The sequence below is a fragment of the Amblyomma mixtum genome, chromosome 10 (genome assembly GCF_055824585.1).
Source record: "Amblyomma mixtum isolate Tamu chromosome 10, ASM5582458v1, whole genome shotgun sequence".
NCBI classification, from domain to species: domain Eukaryota; kingdom Metazoa; phylum Arthropoda; class Arachnida; order Ixodida; family Ixodidae; genus Amblyomma; species Amblyomma mixtum.
The window spans coordinates 110,477,316-110,484,865 of record NC_143021.1 but is presented as its reverse complement, the minus strand read 5'-3'; the positions used below and the strand labels follow the sequence as shown (position 1 = coordinate 110,484,865).

The following is a 7,550-nucleotide window of genomic DNA, read 5'->3' as shown; positions in this document are numbered from 1 at the left end:
AGTTTCCGTGAATAAGTAGTTGCATTCGTAGATAATATAGCCGCAAAATAAGCCAACAGAAATAAAATTACGCGCGGACTATTTGCTTTCGCCAATGACTTGACTGAAGTGAAATGAAAACCGCGGAAATAATCGAACTAATTTCTATTACTCTTTCTGGACACGCAGGATACAATAATTTGATAAATCCGCGACATAGTTGTGGTTCATAGAGCGTATCACTAAAAAAAAAAACAAGCCCGAAGCAGCCGGACTATGTTTTCTCCTCGTCTGCTGCCATAGGAGTGATGCGCCCTACCGCGGTGGCTTCGGCCTGCTCCGAGGAAGCGCTCGCCTCGCTTCTTTTACTTGTCGGTTGTTGGTGCACGCGGTCCTTACTCCCAGAAGGTCCTGTGAGCCCCACTTCCTACTTTTGCTATCCTGCGACATCCTTGGATCTACACTTTTTCGTGTGATCTGTGGGACGCCATCGCGTTTTGTTGCGAGTGTTGTTCGGTTCGCGAGTGATATTTTCGCGATGCCGGACGTTTGTGCGGTGAGGTTGTGCCCTCATCGGACTAAGAAAAATTGGCACAAGGGCCTACGTTTGTTCGCCTTGCCGAAGGACGAACCGCGAAGTAGTGCATGGCTACGTTTCGCGGGGCTCGATAACACCGAGACGCTACCAAAGTGTGTCCGCTTCTGCTCTGAACACTTCGAGATAAGCGCTTTCCATCGGCCCGACGTGAGTCACTCTCGCCTGCGTTGGAACGCTATGCCCACGCTTCGACTTCCCGTCGTCGATGGAACCGAGCAACAAGCCCCGAAGCGCCAAAGAGTACTGGTAAGTATTTCTATGAATTAATTTTCTTAGCATGGCTCGACAGTGTCGTTCTGTAGGATCGCTGACTCGAACATGCGTCAGGCTGAAGATATAGTTTGTTCTAAAAGTTACGTGGCTGTATCATGACGCGAATGGTCATCATTTGCAGAAGCGAAAGAAGTAACAGTGTTCCGTGCTTCGCGTTCGTAAGTGTGGGGTCGGCTAAATAAGCTTAGAAACTTTGATATACAGCTTGTTCGGCAATTTTACGCGCGCCGTACAATGCTTCCGCCGGCTAAAACGGTGCATTGTTCGCGCTCAAATTTCGCGCAGACATGGCGTTTGGTTGTAAATGCTGTGATTCACGATGCCGTGCACCCGATAGAAACTAGTAAAGTTCCCAAATCGGTGTATTTATAGTGAAGGCATGGAATGTAGAGCAATCCTGAAATGCTATGTTGCACCACCTCCAGCTTTGTAAACCGAAGTGACTGATCGGCCTTTGTACAACCATCTTTCAGAGCAAGGATCTTCAACCAGATCCCTCTGAGGCAAGGCTTTCAACAGCTGCAGCCAGCAGTGGTCCGTACCAGGACAATGGTTCTGTCGAACACAGCACTAGATCTGAAGCTGTCTGTAAGTCCTTATTGCATTTCGTAAATTCTGTGTGGATAAATATTTGTTTCCCTACAGTGACGCCAGCTGCGACTTCTCCTGGCCGTGTCACAGAGGAGCCCTTGCTGCTTCCACCCTTCGTCCCGGCCACATGCAGCAGTGATCCACTTGACTGCACATCTCCACAGGGTGACAGGCTAGACTCTGACTCCAGCTACTCTCCAACCTACCATGACGATACCGAAAGGTGGGCTCTTCACAGCTGCATGGGTTTTGGGCCTAACAGTTGGCACTATTCTGATACCAGTGAGTCATCCGCAGAGAGTACACCGGCCCCCCCAGAAGAAGAACGGCAGTTATTGGTCTTTGAGAGCTGTCTGAGGGAGCTGTTCCAGACATGCCCAGAGTGCTCGAGGCCTTGTGAAACCACCATTACCACCAAAGGCAGCTTCATCAATGTCATTAGCATCTGTCCTCTGGAGCATGTCCGGTCGTGGAACAGCCAGCCTGTCATCAATGGAAGGGCAGCAGGAAACCTTCTGCTGTCCAGCCACCTCCTCTTTTCAGGAGCAAATGTAGCTTCCACACTGAGGATGCTGCGCCACATGAATGTGCAGGTCCCAAGTGACCGGACCTTCTACAACTATCAGGATGCCCTCCTTTTTCCTGCGATAGAAAAGGTGACCAACAAACCATACTGATATATTTACCCCAGGTTGACCAGATGTTTTCAAAAAAGTTCAATTCTCGTTAGCCAGAAGGCAGAAATGAAGTTCAGATTAAACGAACACGCTTCTCCTGACATCACTTTTTTGTTGTTTTGTAGTAACTACCGCTGCAGTAGTGCACAATCAAACTAAGTTGTAATTTTACACTGGGCTAGTCAAGAAATGGAATAACATTTGAACAGATCTGGCTACAAGAACAAGCTGAACTCATGGACCAGTTGAACAACCAAGAGGTTGATGTCACCGGTGATGGACGATTTGACTCCCCTGGGTTTTCTGCCAAGTTCCTGACATACACCACGCATGTTGAGCAGATCAACAGAATTCTTCACTCGGTCCAGGTCCAGCTGGGGGAGGTCAGTAGACACGTCTGTGGAAAGTTGTTGCAGTAATTCAGTGATAAATATTTATGTAAGCCGTTGGTAAGTAGAGTGGAAATACAGGAATGTAATGTTTGAAACCCGTCTTCATGCAGTCGGAGCAGGCAATGGCCAGCGTGAACATGGAGAAGGAAGGCCTAATCAAGCAGCTGGAATTCTTCAAGGAGAAATGTATGGCATGCCACAAAGGTTTATATGGTAGACAATTTATCGTTATCCCACCGACAATGCATAACACAGGTATCAAGATCCGGTCTCTCACAACTGACCGTCACCCTGCCATACGAAAGCACATGCAGACCCGTGAACCCAAGATCAAGCACTACTTTGACATTTGGCACATCTCAAAAGGTAAGAAAGTTGAGAGCATGATTGAAAAGATGCTTGCTTGCACAGAATGTGCTGCAGGCTTCCCTGATATGCCTTTTTAAAATTAAGGTGTCAAGAAAAAGCTAGCTGCGGCAAGCAAGCGGGCTGGATGCAAGGAGCTGGACCTCTGGATTCAGTAAACTACCAACCACATGTACTGGGCAGCCCGCGCTGGAGGGGGCAATGCAGAGCTGGTCGTCGACGTCTGGCGGAGTATGAAAAATCACGTCATCAACCAGCACTCTGGACATGGTGGACTGTACCCAAGGTGTCTCCACAGCGACATTCCAGAGGAGACAAGAGTTTGGATGGACCCCAGTGAGTTGTTTTTGCCCTTGTCTAAAGAACTTGTTTTAAAGCATACCTTTTCCTCAAGAGTCCCAGGCATACGAGCAATTCAAGCACATCACTGAGGACAAGCGTCTCCTCAAGGATATCACACAGATGTCCCCCCATGGCCAAACGTTTGCTCTGGAGGCATTCCACAGCATCTTGATTGACTTCGCGCCAAAGTCTATGGCATTTTCTCCAGCAGGGATGCTCGCAAGGTAATATTATATTGTAGTTCTGCCCTCTGTCTAGAGGCAGTTGGTTTATTCCAAGAGTCAGCACGTAACCACATCCACGTACTCCAGATCATTAGGCAGCATTGCCATCCGATGCGATATCCTCAACTTACAGGACGCAGCTTGCCATCCTCCACTTCAATGAAAATGCAGACCGGTCCCAGGCGAAGACAAAGGAAGGCAATTCACGCTGGATGATGAAGACTACCAAGGCGCGAAAAGGCCATCACACAGTGTGCCCCATCAAAACAGCTACCACTTACAGTAAGTATTATGCTTCATCCCAAATGAGTGACTTGAGGGGAGCCTTTTGGAATGAAGTAATGTGAAGATTTCATTTCCAGAGTATGTCGGAAAGCTTATAAAAGAAGTTATCAGCCGCAGCGAGCTCTGGCAATCTCTCTCTGATGCATCAGAGGCCAACACAAGTACTTTCACAGCACCAATGACCTCGGCCTTCACAAGGCCTTCTCTTCAGGACCTTGTGGAAGCAAGGAGGTCCCGCTTCAGCCTGGGTCCCCAGTGAGGCTAGACCAAACAAGGTGAGGGCGACAACATCCAGCGTGTTTGAAAGTCTGAACTGTCAGACGAGCTGCAAGATGTGTGTTCCCCCTTATGCTGCACCAGAGGCCGACATAGCATATTCGTGGCAGGGCTCGGAATCCTACTTTGCAAGTGTAATGAGGACCAATGGCTGCCAATGACATCACTCACACTGTGTCCCATGCAAACACTTCCAACTTTCAGTGAGTAACATGTGTAACTTCTGCATGAATGACATTCGGGGCGTATTTTCGAACAATATCATGCGCCAATTTCCTTTCCAGAGCGCACCTGAAAGTTTGAGAAGGAAGTTATGAGCAGCGCCAAGAGTCAGCGATCCTTCTCTGATGCATCAGAAGCCAGCATAAGTGCTTTCCCAGCACCAACGATCGGCTTTCGCCAAGGTGAGGGCGACAACATCCAGCGTGTTTGAAAGTCTGAACTGTCAGACGAGCTGCAAGATGTGTGTTCCCCCTTATGCTGCACCAGAGGCCGACATAGCATCTTCGTGGCAGGGCTCGGAATCCTACTTTGCAAGTGTAATGAGGACCAATGGCTGCCAATGACATCACTCACACTGTGTCCCATGCAAACACTTCCAACTTTCAGTGAGTAACATGTGTAACTTCTGCATGAATGACATTCGGGGCGTATTTTCGAACAATATCATGCGCCAATTTCCTTTCCAGAGCGCACCTGAAAGTTTGAGAAGGAAGTTATGAGCAGCGCCAAGAGTCAGCGATCCTTCTCTGATGCATCAGAAGCCAGCATAAGTGCTTTCCCAGCACCAACGATCGGCTTTCGCCAAGGTGAGGGCGACAACATCCAGCGTGTTTGAAAGTCTGAACTGTCAGACGAGCTGCAAGATGTGTGTTCCCCCTTATGCTGCACCAGAGGCCGACATAGCATATTCGTGGCAGGGCTCGGAATCCTACTTTGCAAGTGTAATGAGGACCAATGGCTGCCAATGACATCACTCACACTGTGTCCCATGCAAACACTTCCAACTTTCAGTGAGTAACATGTGTAACTTCTGCATGAATGACATTCGGGGCGTATTTTCGAACAATATCATGCGCCAATTTCCTTTCCAGAGCGCACCTGAAAGTTTGACAAGGAAGTTATGAGCAGCGCCAAGAGTCAGCGATCCTTCTCTGATGCATCAGAAGCCAGCATAAGTGCTTTCCCAGCACCAACGATCGGCTTTCGCCAAGGTGAGGGCGACAACATCCAGCGTGTTTGAAAGTCTGAACTGTCAGACGAGCTGCAAGATGTGTGTTCCCCCTTATGCTGCACCAGAGGCCGACATAGCATCTTCGTGGCAGGGCTCGGAATCCTACTTTGCAAGTGTAATGAGGACCAATGGCTGCCAATGACATCACTCACACTGTGTCCCATGCAAACACTTCCAACTTTCAGTGAGTAACATGTGTAACTTCTGCATGAATGACATTCGGGGCGTATTTTCGAACAATATCATGCGCCAATTTCCTTTCCAGAGCGCACCTGAAAGTTTGACAAGGAAGTTATGAGCAGCGCCAAGAGTCAGCGATCCTTCTCTGATGCATCAGAAGCCAGCATAAGTGCTTTCCCAGCACCAACGATCGGCTTTCGCCAAGGTGAGGGCGACAACATCCAGCGTGTTTGAAAGTCTGAACTGTCAGACGAGCTGCAAGATGTGTGTTCCCCCTTATGCTGCACCAGAGGCCGACATAGCATCTTCGTGGCAGGGCTCGGAATCCTACTTTGCAAGTGTAATGAGGACCAATGGCTGCCAATGACATCACTCACACTGTGTCCCATGCAAACACTTCCAACTTTCAGTGAGTAACATGTGTAACTTCTGCATGAATGACATTCGGGGCGTATTTTCGAACAATATCATGCGCCAATTTCCTTTCCAGAGCGCACCTGAAAGTTTGAGAAGGAAGTTATGAGCAGCGCCAAGAGTCAGCGATCCTTCTCTGATGCATCAGAAGCCAGCATAAGTGCTTTCCCAGCACCAACGATCGGCTTTCGCCAAGGTGAGGGCGACAACATCCAGCGTGTTTGAAAGTCTGAACTGTCAGACGAGCTGCAAGATGTGTGTTCCCCCTTATGCTGCACCAGAGGCCGACATAGCATATTCGTGGCAGGGCTCGGAATCCTACTTTGCAAGTGTAATGAGGACCAATGGCTGCCAATGACATCACTCACACTGTGTCCCATGCAAACACTTCCAACTTTCAGTGAGTAACATGTGTAACTTCTGCATGAATGACATTCGGGGCGTATTTTCGAACAATATCATGCGCCAATTTCCTTTCCAGAGCGCACCTGAAAGTTTGACAAGGAAGTTATGAGCAGCGCCAAGAGTCAGCGATCCTTCTCTGATGCATCAGAAGCCAGCATAAGTGCTTTCCCAGCACCAACGATCGGCTTTCGCCAAGGTGAGGGCGACAACATCCAGCGTGTTTGAAAGTCTGAACTGTCAGACGAGCTGCAAGATGTGTGTTCCCCCTTATGCTGCACCAGAGGCCGACATAGCATCTTCGTGGCAGGGCTCGGAATCCTACTTTGCAAGTGTAATGAGGACCAATGGCTGCCAATGACATCACTCACACTGTGTCCCATGCAAACACTTCCAACTTTCAGTGAGTAACATGTGTAACTTCTGCATGAATGACATTCGGGGCGTATTTTCGAACAATATCATGCGCCAATTTCCTTTCCAGAGCGCACCTGAAAGTTTGACAAGGAAGTTATGAGCAGCGCCAAGAGTCAGCGATCCTTCTCTGATGCATCAGAAGCCAGCATAAGTGCTTTCCCAGCACCAACGATCGGCTTTCGCCAAGGTGAGGGCGACAACATCCAGCGTGTTTGAAAGTCTGAACTGTCAGACGAGCTGCAAGATGTGTGTTCCCCCTTATGCTGCACCAGAGGCCGACATAGCATCTTCGTGGCAGGGCTCGGAATCCTACTTTGCAAGTGTAATGAGGACCAATGGCTGCCAATGACATCACTCACACTGTGTCCCATGCAAACACTTCCAACTTTCAGTGAGTAACATGTGTAACTTCTGCATGAATGACATTCGGGGCGTATTTTCGAACAATATCATGCGCCAATTTCCTTTCCAGAGCGCACCTGCAAGTTTGACAAGGAAGTTATGAGCAGCGCCAAGAGTCAGCGATCCTTCTCTGATGCATCAGAAGCCAGCATAAGTGCTTTCCCAGCACCAACGATCGGCTTTCGCCAAGGTGAGGGCGACAACATCCAGCGTGTTTGAAAGTCTGAACTGTCAGACGAGCTGCAAGATGTGTGTTCCCCCTTATGCTGCACCAGAGGCCGACATAGCATATTCGTGGCAGGGCTCGGAATCCTACTTTGCAAGTGTAATGAGGACCAATGGCTGCCAATGACATCACTCACACTGTGTCCCATGCAAACACTTCCAACTTTCAGTGAGTAACATGTGTAACTTCTGCATGAATGACATTCGGGGCGTATTTTCGAACAATATCATGCGCCAATTTCCTTTCCAGAGCGCACCTGAAAGTTTGAGAAG

At 48.8% G+C, this 7,550-nt stretch overlaps 1 pseudogene across 1 annotated transcript; it reads left to right on the top strand.

Annotated features, from left to right (window-relative positions):
• The first annotated feature begins 402 nt into the window (after nucleotides 1-402).
• On the top strand, nucleotides 403-3,789 carry LOC149326664 (uncharacterized; annotated as a pseudogene). Its single transcript, XR_016286537.1, has 10 exons — nucleotides 403-823; nucleotides 1,324-1,438; nucleotides 1,496-1,664; nucleotides 1,725-2,097; nucleotides 2,328-2,501; nucleotides 2,621-2,696; nucleotides 2,766-2,876; nucleotides 2,964-3,212; nucleotides 3,271-3,442; nucleotides 3,576-3,789. The product of XR_016286537.1 is annotated as an uncharacterized LOC149326664 (transcript).
• Nucleotides 3,790-7,550: the final 3,761 nt, after the last annotated feature.